This window comes from Zalophus californianus, chromosome 11 (genome assembly GCF_009762305.2).
Source record: "Zalophus californianus isolate mZalCal1 chromosome 11, mZalCal1.pri.v2, whole genome shotgun sequence".
Classification (NCBI taxonomy): domain Eukaryota; kingdom Metazoa; phylum Chordata; class Mammalia; order Carnivora; family Otariidae; genus Zalophus; species Zalophus californianus.
The window spans coordinates 27,171,613-27,185,424 of NC_045605.1; the positions used below are offsets into that span (position 1 = coordinate 27,171,613).

General features: G+C 43.1%; 1 protein-coding gene across 4 annotated transcripts in view; it reads left to right on the forward strand.

Moving 5' to 3' along the window:
• NTM (neurotrimin) overlaps positions 1-13,812 on the forward strand; it is a 948,438-nt gene that overhangs the window by 357,366 nt on the left and 577,260 nt on the right. The window contains exon 1 of one of the 4 annotated variants that reach the window (XM_027580144.2): positions 2,408-2,426. The exons of the other annotated variants lie outside the window; for them this stretch is intronic. The gene's annotated coding sequence lies outside the window, so the exon portion shown is untranslated. Of the gene's footprint in view, positions 1-2,407; positions 2,427-13,812 lie in introns of those variants that run through there. 4 annotated transcript variants of the gene reach the window in all.

The following is a 13,812-nucleotide window of genomic DNA, read 5'->3' on the forward strand; positions in this document are numbered from 1 at the left end:
CTATTCAGAAAATTAAAATCCAATAAAAAGAAAGAAGAATAATTAAAATAATACCAAGAACAATAGCAACGAGATGACAAATACTGAAAAAGCCAAGAAAACATAACCAAGGTGCTAACTTCACTGTGACAGGTGCTAATAAGATCAACTAGGAATATGTGACAAAATCCTTCCTGAGAACTTGAAAATTCTCTTCTTACTCAATGGCCTTTTTGCCACGGAGGTCTCAAGAGGTGCTAGATTATATAACACTTATTTAGCTGATCCTGCCAAAAATGTGCTGCAAGGGGAAAAAGAGGAGGAAAAGAAAACTCTTTCATTATTAGAAGCACACTGAAGAATATTTCCGCTCTGGCCAGATGCTGGCAAAACTCCCAGCCACTTTTCACAGCTGTCCAGATCCTACAGAATACTTTGTGGAGCATTTCTCACATGTTTTGTGCACCCTTGTCAGTTTTGACCTCAGTTTCTCCATCTGAAAAATGGATGTAATATTCTGACATACAACTTGTGAGAAAAGCCAAGTAAAATGGCTATTTCTATACAAAACCTATACCAGAGTAATGTGACAGTCATTTTTTTTAAGATTTTATTTATTTATTTGACAGAGAGAGAGAGGGAGAGAGAGACAGTGAGAGAGGGAACACAAGCAGGGGGAGTGGGAGAGGTAGAAGTAAGCTTCCCGCTGAGCAGGGAGCCTGATGTGGGGCTCCATCCCAGGACCCTGGGATCATGACCTGAGCTGAAGGCAGACGCTTAATGACTGAGCCACCCAGGTGCCCCAATGTGACAGTCATTTTGTTGAAGCATATAGGTATTAAAAATTGCAGGGGATGGAATTTTACTGCCCGGAATGAAGTCAGGTGCAGAAGAAGAAAAAAAAAAAGGAAACAGCTAGGACAGACAAGTTTTGTTTCATGTATACCTTGACAAGGTGTTTGCCAATGAACAAAGAATATATTACTGAACTTCACCTTTAATAGACATGACATTGTTGCCTATGTTTACATGCCTAGCTGTTTCTTTGGGTGCTTTCTTGCAATGTAAGCTGTAGCTCCTTCTGTTAATTTTATAACAAAGATCAGTGTTGCTGGGCCATACATACGTATAGCGGGGAAGAACACTGGAGTGGGAGTCTGAGACCTTGGAAACTCCTTGGAAACTCCTTAGGTGTTCATTTGTGAGATAAATATCCTTGAGTATTCTTGAGCCACTTCTGTGTATAAATTCTAAAAGTAGTGTGATTCTCCACAAATCACTCCTCTCCATGACTTAGTTTTCTCATATAAAAAAAAAAAATGAAGGTCATTGGGCAAGCTGTTCCTCCCAACTCTGACATTATTTCCGTTATTTCAAAGATGAGAAACTCAGAGCTGAGAAAGGTGACTTGTCCAAGGTCATATACCTCAATGGATGCTGAACATCTAGAACCACATAAAGCCCGTCCTAGATTCATTATTTCCACATCCCCAGCCTCCTTTGTATCCATGATGCCATGAAAATAGTTACCTCCTTTGTATCCAAATGCCATGAAAATAGTTACCTCTCCCCGTTACAGACACATACCTACCTTTACCTGCCTGCCGGGCCTATTCTACTCACAAGTTCAAAAGCACTGAGCGGATACAGTCTATTAGGTGACTCTGAAAACTTCATCGTCTGTCTGAGCCACACACTCGTCTCTACTTATAACGACTCTGGCCCGCAGAGCAAGGGGCAGGGTGGCCCCGCTTCACCCCGCTCCCTCTCTCCTCCTCACATCAATCACCCCAGGCTCGCCTGCCTCCTCAAATGGATTTCACTTTCAGTTCCATCTCATTTGACACTTTATCACCTGGAGATGGCTCCGAAACGGTGTTCTGTCAGTTCCTGAGACACATTCCATATCTGCCAAAAACCTCTCACTCCCTGGCAAGGCAGCTGAGGACACAATAAAGGAGAGAAAGAGAGGTAGATGATTACCTTAACTCAATTTTGTTAAAATAGTGCGAACATTTCCCTGACTTCTCTTAGGGTGGCATAAGGGGAGAAGAAGGGAGTAGGAGGGGAAGGATGAATGAGGAGATCATTGTCATCCCTGTTTCTATCCTGGAAGGAGGTTTGTCCATCTGAGTTGAGAATTTGGTGCCGATCCCGGACATTCTCATGTAGAATTGTGACATGTGTTTACTCTAAAAAGAAGCCATTATTAACGGAGGAGTCCTATGCAGGAACCAGTGTCATTATAAAGTCCCCAAACATAGTGACTCTCCTCAGGGAGCTTCAAATCTATCTGTTTCTTCAGATGCATGATAGCTATACATTTTTTTTTAGAAAGCTACCTCTTCTGGATGTCCGGTTGTCAGGCTAAGTGTCAAAAGAGGAAGAGAATCAACACTGATTGGATTTGGATCTATCTGGCATTGAGTAAGGCATCCCCCCGCAAGGTAACTCCTTTAAGAGGGGACAATTGGTCACAGGAGCAGAGCCCCACCACTCCGGGCAGTAAGGGCTAAGGAAGGAAACAATGTGGTTGGAAGGATTTTAAGTGAGTGGGAAGGGGAGGGGCATACCACAGGAGCTCCGCAGGATCGGTGGATCTCACCTCTCTGTCTTAAAAGTCTCACCCCCAGTCTGGGCCACAGACATCAGAGATCAAGGAGAACCTTTATTCTGAAGCTCAGTAAGCATGTTCGTTCTGCTCCACTTGTCAGTGGAAGAGAAACCATTCATGCTATTTGTTTTACTGTACCTCTATTTTTATCTGGGATAAACTGTGTTGATTTTTCAGCATTTTCTTATTTGTTATTTCATTTGCCCTCCAGAGCTCGGGAAAAAAGCATCAAACATCATTTTACTTCTGTCTTCCTGATCCTGGGGGGAAGATTAATAGATCTGGGTTTTATGATGTCTATGCTCTCTGCTCCCTTTCCCCTTTTTCTTTTCCTTCTTTGTGTGCCTCCGCCTCTCCTACCCCTGCTTCTACAAATATCTTCCACTTGGAATCTGATTCTTGATGTCTGCCCCGGAGAGAGGCGAGGGTGGGAGGCGAGGGGGAGTTCTCGTTCTCCTCAAAGTCTAGCAGAAATATTAATGCCCAGGACAAGGCTGACACCCCAGACCTCGGGTTGCCGTCCTTGGCATTTATTCTCCCCTGCCCAACTCGGTTTCAGAAGTTAAATGGTTTCTTTTTTGATATGAAAATTAATTTCTGGACAAAAAGAAATATGCCTGCATAGGGCCAAATTTGTGTTGTCTCACAGCCGAGGCTGTAATTACACTGTAGATCAAACTGACTCCTTCGTTTTCGGTGGCTTTTTCCCTCTGCGATGTCCCGGAGGCTGCCAGGGTAGCCATCAGCGGCAGTTTTCATTAGCAGCAGAGCAAGAGGATGGCGATGGATGGGCTGGGTTAGCCATCATTCTTGGGTATCCCTCCTTGAATTCACTTTCTGGAGGGGCACGTGCAATCCAAACAAACACAGATGGACCCAGGGTTCAGGTCTCTTGCCACTGTGTGGGGGTGAATGGCGGGGGCTCTGCGAGCACCGTCCGCCATCCTGTTGGATGCAGGCAGGCCCTCTCATCTGTTTTTAGATGTCAGCCACAAGAAAGGTTTGACACGATCCCCATTACCATCCTGCCTACCAGAAGTCTGTGTTCACCTGCTACAAATGGTCACTGTGAATTAATATCAAGGTAAGAACTTGTGAAATAGGGCTGAACCAACAAGAAATTATCCAGAGTAATGGAAGTGAAGTGGCTTTTATGCTATATTCAATATCGTGAATTTTTGAAAAATTTCCAGGAAAACCATAGCTTCCTTCTTTCATATCCCAACTCCCATAGCTAATTCTAAATTGCTTGTACATAGATATTGTTTGTTTGGCAATTAGACACCAAGATTTATGACCCTCAAGTGGACAGCTACTCTTTGCCAATCAGCCATGTATTACTCCCCAAAGAAGCTTATTTTGATTCTGACATCCAGAAGGTAAAGGAAAACTATTCACAAGTGGGACCAGCATTCCTTCAATTTCCCCATACTATGTTGGGTCCAAATGATTTGTGTGTGTTGAGTGTTTAGATACACTTTGCATTAGCAAGTCAATCCAGGAGGCGTGGCCAAGCCCCATTAAAGGAATTAAAGCTCAAGAATAAGATGATACAATTTCTTAGGTTGAATTGGGGGCCAAGGGATGTGGCCTTTGATTCCTGCAGCCTTGCCACTGGCCCAGAATGACCATTCATCGAGTCTTTCATCTGCCAATTGAGGCAATGTTCCCTCCCACTGCCATGCTCACAGTAGCACGTTTTTTTTCATAGTAATATTTTAAAGATGATTGAGCTTTAATGCTTCTAAGGAAAAGTTCCTTCTCACACCCCCACTCCCAAAGTTTTTTCAAGGAACCAATGTTTTAGTGTTTTTGACTGCTTCTGAGAAATCAAAACAGCTCACCTTGTTAGAGTGGAAGAAAACAAAAAGAAAAATAGGTTTTGGGATGAAGCATTTTAAAATTCCAATCCTAAACTTCCCATTTATTACTCCCATGGATAAATTACCCTCTTGGAACTTTATTTTCCCAACCTAAAAAGTAGGGATAATAATGCCTCCCACGAAAGGCTGCAGGAATAAACAATTGTGTCTTTTATATCAATACTCTTTCAACATTGGGAGCAAGAGTTTTGTTTTTAAATGGCTTGATAACCTCCGTCAAACCGCTCACCCCCACACCCTGGTTGCAGTTGGTGGCCCGTGTCTCTTCTCCTGTGCTTTCTGTGTCTGTGGAGGGCTTTCAAAATCCAGGGAGCTCAGTGCCACGTGTCCGAGCCTGTCAAGGCACAGAGCAGCTGATCATGTGCTTCCCAGACCAGGGACGGGAAGACACAGCTGTCACATGAGGACTCTGTTCCTGGTTAGAGTAGCAGTCTTTGCCAGCAGGAGCAGAAGAACGTGAATGTTGCAAGACGTCCCAGATGGGAAGCTGCAGTTGTCAAAGGCTGTCTGAGCTTCTGACTTCTCTTCATTCCTCAAATACAGGAAGGTACAGAGCAACTGGCGGAAGATGAAGATCCTGCAGAAACCGTGAGGGAGGGGGCTCAGAGGAAGAGGAAACACCCAAAATGAGGAGGGAGCTGAACACACCTCCTCCTAGACCCAGGAGTGTGATTATCTGACATTTTGGTTTAATGGGGAAAAAAAATGGTCTGGGAGTCAAATGTGAGCTTGAAGCCTCAGTGTGATACTAGTGCAAAGTGCTGAGTGAGTTACGTTATTCACTCACTTGCAGCTTTGTAATTTATAACACGAGACTAGGGACGCCTGGGTGGCTCAGTCAGTTGAGCATCTGCCTTCGGTTCGGGTCATGATCCCAGGGTCCTGGGTTCGAGCCCCTCATTGGGTTCCTTGCTCAGTGGGGAGCCTGCTTCTCCCTCTCCCTCTGCGGGCTTCTTTCCCTGCTTGTGTTCTCTCTCCCCCTCTTTCTCTCTGTCAAATAAATAAATAAAATCTTAAAAGAAAAAAAATAACACCAGACTAATACTTGGCTCACTGGGCTACTGGGCAAGACTGTGTTCAAATCTCAGCAACCCCAGTTATCACTTCTCTGTCTCTGAGAAAGCGGCTTACATCTCTAGACCTCCGTTTCCACATCTGTGAAATGAGGAAAATAATCACTGATTGTCTAAAAGGGTGTTGTGAGGAGTCATTGATATGGGGCCCACAAGAAGTCTGAGGCAACCAGTGCCTGACATAGCACATACTCAACAAGCACTTCCCTTTTTCACTGATAAGTGATTGTTATGAACATTATTATTATTTTATTGATTTTTGCTTATTATCCACAAAAATAGACAGTTCTTATCTACTAATTGGACTAGAATGGGACACTAGTTAGACTGTGTGTGTGTTTTTAGAAGGCTTATACTAAAATTCCTAGAAATTTTTCTTTTTTGGAAAATTTTCCCTTGACTCTGGAGTTTCCATCCATTTAATCCCTGATTCTCCCTTTCCCTCCCTCCTTCCCTCCCTCCCTCTCTCTCTCTCTCTCTCTTTCTCTGTCCTCCATGCAGCAAAACAGAGCTGCAGGCAGTCAATTTCAAGTCAGTGGGCTGTGAAAAGCAGTTAGAATAATAGTTTATTGACCCTGAATGTGGCAGCTGGAACTGAGGGCAGGCGAGGCTCAGGCGGAGCATCATCGTCACCATGGAGGCTGGATCATCTTTGATCATTGTCATGACCTTTAAGAGATAGGATGTTTGCAGGGAACCTGGCAAACCCTGCCAGAGCCACTGCATCCAGGAGAGATGGCCCAGCCCAGAGAGGGCCTGGCCTGCTTGGAGAGGAGAGAGAGTTTGTGTTCTGCACACATCTGTGGGTGTGGACCCCGCGTCATAGGAGGATCTGCTGGTCAGAGCTCTGAGAAATTCTGGACTTCCACTGGGCATGCTGACCCCCAAGTTCAATGATGTAGGAGCCACAGAGAAATGCTCTGTTTTTCAGAACATCTTTTGCCACTGGGATTTTGCTCCTAAATACTGACTTGCCTTCTTCATTCACTCAGGTGATCATGGACTTTCTGATGGAAACTTAATTATGAAATAAAAAAGAATTAAGCTAATTTAATAGTTCAATATTGTAAACAACTTGTATGCAAGTGGAAGTATAAGTAAAAGGATAGTTGAAAAGTGAGACTAAGAGAAAAACTTAAGGAGAAGGAAAGAAAAAAAAAGAAAAAAAGGAAAGAAAGAAAGAAAGAAAGAAAAAGAAAGAAAGAAAGAAAGAAAGAGAAAGAGAGAGAGAAAGAAAGAAAGGAAGAGGAAGCTTCTATTTTCCATAGTTTGTGGATTAAAATAGAAAAAATAAAAACAAGAATTTATATTCATAGAATACTATACATTTAATAAAGAAACTCAAAATGTGCAAATTTGGGGCAAATTTTGTTGTGGCCTTTAGAAAATATTTCTAAGTAATAGCATGTTACCTTATTGTATTTACAAATGATATCTTTACCTCATTTGTTGTCTGTACACTTATTTATTTGGTGATCCTTTCCAAATGGATATTGAGAGAAAATTAGTATTGAGAGATACCCAATCATTTCTTTTTCTTTTTGAAAGAAAGCACCAGTACCACTAAAGAACATAAAGTACCTTTCGGTGTCTGTAATCTGGGGTAGGGGGTAGTTTTTCTCTTGGGCTGGAGAAATAACCTCTGTGAATTACACAGAAACTGTGATTTTTGCCAAGCCACTTCCAATATTAAATAAAAGGGCACTTACGCCAATTTAAAGATGTTTTGAGCCCTCGGTGAAATGTATGAGAAGGGGAGCATAAATTATGTCTTTTCATTTAATTTCTTTCCATTTAAAACAGGGGAAAGCCTGCTTTCCTGGCAGACAGGCTGGTCAGCTAAAAAACAAGGTAGGCAGAGCTGATGGTTGTGACAGAAATAGAAAAAAGGGGCCATGTATTCACATAGAATAGAATCTAGGTGAAGGATGAGAACCCAGACATGAAATAATATTTTGTTTTTCATAGTAACAATTCAGCAAGTGCACAAATTAAATTTGTATGCACTGAATGCCTAAGTGCTGACCGTCTGCCGAGGAAAAGTGTGAAGAGGGAGTTCTGAAGGTTGACACGAGAGGCTGATAGATTCAGTTTCCTTTTCTCCATTGTTTATGTGTTTGTATGAACCATCTGAGGTCTGTAGCTCTGCTTGATTGTTCAGTTCAATTATCGCAAGGAGAGATTTCAGAAAAACTATCTTTGTCTTTTTTCCCCCTCTCACAAAGGATGCAATGGTTTCAACAAAAGCTGAGACTTGGGGGTAACCTCTCAGGCCCCGGCATCTGTTTAAGACTTGACAGCTTGGCTTTTTATTGTTAACACTTTGCCGATTGTGCCTTTTGCTGGTTATTGTTACCTCTGTGTGGTTTTATTTTTCACACTTTAAAAACAGTAACTCTTGGTTAGGATATATCGATTTCTGGTGTCTGATCATTATTTAAGAGATAATTTTGGAAAAAGATAAAACAGAAGAGAAAATAAAATGTAGAGGTCATATTATCAGGTTTCCATTTACCAGGTTCCCCTTAAAAACCAACATTCTCATTTTCAGAAGCCAGATATGACAAGTTTCTATGCAAAATCTATGAAACAGATAAAGGTAATGCTAGAACTTTCATAGTATTCTTCCTCAGAGGGGTGATCTGTTATGTGGATTTTAAGTGTGTTCAGGATCATGGATTCAAATAAATGGAATTGTGTTATGCAGTCTTCCTACCAAGTGTTTGGCCAGAATAAAGGCATACCAGGCAGAATGATGACTTCTGCCACTTTCCAAATATATCCGTGAGTCACTACCCCTCAGTGCATTTTACTTCCACATCTCAAGGAGAACAGGGAAAAAGCAATAAGATTGGGAAGTCATGTGAAATGGTGGAAGCAGCTGTTCTTATTTTTCTGAAAATGTGTATACCCTTCAGCATGATACAGATCAACTAGAGCTTCATCTAGAGATTTTAGTCCAGTACTTTGGGGGCAGATCTGTCAAACTCGGGGCAATTCCCCGACACTGAGAGGGCCCTACCATCTGATCTGGTCTATTCATTCCTGCACCCAATCCAAATATACCCTTTGTGTTCCCAATTTCCTCAAGGTATATTTTGACTCTAGTAATCTGCCAGCAGCCGATAATACCTAAATGTCTTTTCCCACTAGGAACTCTTGATATTCCAAAATTAGCCCATATTTGAGAAGCAGGTCCTATTCTGCTTCCTATCTTTGGAGACACTATCTCTGTGACTGGAAGCAAGTCTTTTAACCTTTCCTGATTTCCCCATCTGTGAATCAGGTAATTATTCCTAACTTTAAGGAGCTAGTGAGAAGATTAATTTGTTAATGTTTGTAAAGTACTTTAGATATGTAAAGTGCTAAGCATTATTAAATTCCATACAAATAAATTGCAATCTAGACTTTAAAGGGACTAAATAATTGACTTTATTCTTGTGAGTTTATAATATTTCAGCAAATCTACAAAAAACTGTGTTTTTTTTCCCATCCAACATTTGTATAGAGATTATTATTGTTTGCAATATAGAACATGCAAATCAACCCCTCCTTCCTACTCAAGTTAATAAAAACATAAAAGAAATGACTGTCATTAGAAGCACACTAAGTGTCCTGGGGGAAAGTATCTCCCAGTTTCAAACATTGCCGACAATTCCCTCTTCAAGCACTCTGCAGAAAACCTGTCGGAGAAGGCAAAAGGAGCAGAGAAGTCTATTAAGGAATTGGATGTGGATTAGACAATTAATGTTTAAACAAAGGGATAATTTTCGAAGTGTGCTGTTTCTGAGCCTCTGGATCAATTTTGGCAAATAAGCGTAGCATACTTGCCCTCAAGCCCAACTTCTTGAGGACACAGAACTGGACTCTGGAACTGGCTGGACTCTGTTCAGCCCCAGAGACACGAAGATCCTGGTTACTGTACATTCCTCTCACCTAATCCCACCACGTGAGTGCATCAACTTGAGCATATGCATCATGGCTGTATCCCTGGAGACTGAACACTGAGGCCACTGGCCACACCTGTGAGCATCTCCTGGGCAAATGCAAGCACTTTGGATACTGATAGAGCCCCTAAATGATGATTCGGCTGCAGTCATGCCCTGTGTTTATAAAGGGGTGGCATTCTTTAAACAAACGCTGACACGCAGATGCAGGGACTTCTGCTGGAGTTGCCCTGTGATTGATGGTGGTACCAGAAACCACTTTGCGGAGTTACAGCCTTGGATGAAAATGATTATGGCACATATTACTGGGGCTGTATTTCCTGGAGCTATCCCTGTAGGATTTGAAGGATTTGAGAGAGAACAGACGGTCTGTGTCCTGCCCCCCCAGGTGTTAGGAGGTACCGTCCGGTTAAGGGCTCTGCCCCTCAGCATCCTCATCTTTCAAATGGGAAGAGTTATTCAAGCTACTACCTGCCTTACTAGATGAGGCCAAAGTGATCGAATGAGCGTGAAGGTTTTGGCAAGTTTAAAAGCCCTGTGCAAATATAATCGATGCTCTCAGAATCACTATTTTTGCCATGACCAGAGCATCTTGTCTGGTTAAATAATGCCTTCGACTCCATCCTTCCATCCTCATCTGCTAGGCTTAGCATTTAGGGAAACTAAGGTTCTCCCAGAGAGTAAGTGAAGTTAGAGCACTGAAATAAATCCTTCTCGGTGGACAAAAGAGACCCTTTAGTTTTGTTTTTTAAATTTCACCAAAAGAGGCATTTCAAGGTAAAACGTTCATTCTTTAATCTGTGCCCCTCTTTCTGCTGCACCCCATAACACCTGGGCTTCTGGGTGACTTGTAGCAGAAGGACAGAACACTGTCAGAGGGAACTGTGGGGGCTTCAGCCACTCCTCCTCTATCAGCCTCCCCCAGGGGATGTGCCCTCTCTTGGGGAGTCTTTATACTCTCCTACTCCTATGGATGATTAGAAGGACAAGGTAAGTAGATACGGTGGAGAACAAAAAAAAAAAAAAAAAAAGAATCTTCCTTCAGAAGGTGACTTTCAGGGTTCGCGAGATTTAATTTATTTCTCCGCGGCAACCATCAGGGACGGACATCTTGCACAGAGCTGTTTGGGCACATTTCCTGCATGCCGGTGGCATGGGGACACAGGCTGCTCTTTCTCAACCCTAGAAAAGGGAAACATTGCCCAATGGGGAGCTCTTCATTGACTTCTATGAAGGGATGTGATGTAGCCAGATCGGTGCGGTGAAAATTTTAGAGACAAGAAAGGAGGAGCCTGCAGAGGGGAAGACGATGCTCCAGAATGCATTTCTTCACTCTGCACCCAGCCACTAAGTTTGCTTTGCTTCATCCATGTGGTATAATTTTCCAGATCAAGATAGGCACGGAGCATGTTGTCTGTCTCCTCCTGTACAATTAACAGTTTCAGGTTGTGCCCAGAAGGATAGACCTGTGAGTTTGCAGAGACATTAATAAGCCTATGCATTTAAATAACCTTTATCTTCCAAGGAGCTCATAAATGATGGAACATTACTGTTTTTTTTTTCCCTTGCTTCAGACACTTAGCGTTCTTATAAAACTTTGAATTTCAGTGTTATCTTTCATGAGGCTATTGTACCATTATGAAAAAAAAAGTTACAATGATGTCAACAAATTATGGTAACAAAGTCTCAGCAATAGGTACAGAAAAAAATCAGAGAACTGAAATCAGAGTTTCAGTCCCAAGTTAGGCACTTACTGACTTGCTGTAGTAGTTTTAGCCAAGCCATTTAATCTTAAACACTCAATTTCATTACCTGTAAAATTGGGATAAACGTATCTAACCTGTAGGGTCATGGTAAGGACCAAGATGAGATACCTACTTCATTGTGAAACATTATAAAAATATGAAATGATGATTATAATCATTTCTCGGAAGCCACTGCACCCCTAAGGAGCAGTTTGCTTTTTATATAAATATGCCAGAGGGAAACTAAGGCACAGATGGAAAATATACTTTTTCCTACTGCAACGTATAAACTAACAACTCCCAAAACTATTAATTCAGACAAAGCTCCGTGAGCTAAAAACTCCTACGGCAAGATGCCGGCTGAAGGACTTACCAGCACCCACCTCGTCATCTCTTTCTGAGTTCCCCTGCAAACCCGTTGCTCCTCTCTGGGGCCTTTTGCCACATGTGGTGCAGATTTCTGTGCTAGGAGCCAGCACCATTTCCTGGCCTGCCCTTCTCACACAGTGGACAGGCCTGACTGTACCTTCTCGATCCTTCTCCCTCAGCCTCCCCCTTGCTCTCCAGATAGCTGATCTCTCACTGAAGCTCCTGGTGTTTCTACTAAACACGGTAGCCTAGTAGCTGGGCTGTCTGCCTCTGGCCATCTGTTCCTCACCCCTGAAATCGTCTTCCACAATCGTGCCAGACCTATGTCTGTAAAATGCGACACAAGCCATGTCAATCCTAAATGTAACTGCCCCCCACCCCCCACCGCCCCGCTGCCGCTGTGGACCACAGAACAATCTCGAACTTTTCATCAAAATAAAGAGAACTCTTTTATCTCTGTCCTCTCAAACACTGACCTACCGCCAGTTCTACCTTTTCACTGAAACCTCCAACGACACCAAATCAATTTCCTGAAAGCCCTATGCGCTGTCCGTGTCTTTGTCACTTACATTCTGTTCTCTTTGTATAAATCCCCTTCCCTTGTTTCTTCATCTGGCAAGCTCCTCATCGTCCTGTGACCTCAAGGATGCCCCCACCAGGACACAGCCCACACCTTACCACCGTGTCACCCTGATAGATGATGGGACAGGCCTCCCACTGTGCTCGTGGGGTACCCCATGGCACCTGTCACCTGTCATGGTGAGTTTGGTCTTACCTGATACATCTTTCTTAGAAGAATCCACTGATTGGGTTCGAGACGTTTCGATGCTGCCATTCATACAAGATTAAGGTGCCGTGAGTCGAATGTGTTCAGTTCTGTGGTAGAGCTGTGTATGTTTGGTCATGCAGTCACTCAGGCTGCTTTGTTAAGGGTTTGCTATGGGACACATACTGCAGTATGTTCCAGGTAACACAGGGTTTCTTGGTTAGGTGTTCAGGGTGTGCACTACCTGGTATATAAATGTGGACCCAAGCTTCGTTGGTAGTCCCCAGAACCATGGAAGTTCTGAAAACAGAGGCCTACAGTGGCAGGAGAAGATTCTTCCCAGCAGGGGTCATTGCAGCTAACCGGCCGCCCAGGCACAGCTATCATCCAGAGGCATTACGAGCTCTGTCTTGAATTAATAACATTCTAAATGTTTTCTATTTATATGTGAAAATTCACATTTCTTTGCCTTTTGGGACTAGACTAGATCTATTCATTCTCCTTTAATGGCTTTGTAAACACTGTGTCTTCTGTGACCTGCTCCCCTCCTCCCTCTCTCCCTGCTCCCATCTACTGCCTCTTACTATACAGAGGGAGGAGTGATTTTTATTTTGATTCTATTCATTTCCTATTAGGAGAGAGGTTGTGAGTGAATCGTACATCGGTTCAGATGACTTTCTGTTTTGAGAATGTTCCCAGAGGGGTGCAATTCTTTTAATTTATTTAATCTGATGTGCTTTTTCAGAATCATTCTCCTCTGCAAAACAGATGGGAGGGGACCACACAGCACTACTTCTCTCTCTCTGCTCCCCGTGGAGACTGGGCTCTCTACATAAAGTGTGGGGGCCTTGCGTGGCTGTGTGGTTCCCCAACATGATGCAGAAAAGCTCCTCCAGCAGCATGGGGTCCTTGGTATCAGAGGGTCCCTGGCTTTGCTTTTTTCTTGGGCCTGCCTCTGTGGCCTGTCCCCGGTTTTGTTTGGACGGAAAATAAAGGACACAGAGCAGTATATGTCCTTAACACTTGGTTCCACAAACGTGACACGTGAATGAGCCCTCTTTGGGCATTAAATAGATCAACAGGTGAAGCAGGAGTGGGTGCTGGAGAACATGTAATAAGTGCAGCCAACTTGGTGCCCACTGAAAATTTGTTCTGAATAAACTCATCAACAGCCATTCGAGGCAGCAAGTGCATGAGTTTATAAGTTTGAATCTCAGCTGTCCACTCCCCAAGACAGTGAGGTGAGCAAACTGACAGGGTTTAGCCAGTGTCCTAGCATGTAGTAAAGGAATGACAATACAGTCCACCTCCCAGGATTGCTCTGAGGAGTAAATGGCGTAGAGCTCACAAAATGCTCAGCTCTGTGTTCTCTCTGGCGCGGAGTGAGCATCCGAACGTGACAATGAGCAAAAAAGCTATTATTAACTGTGCAGAGT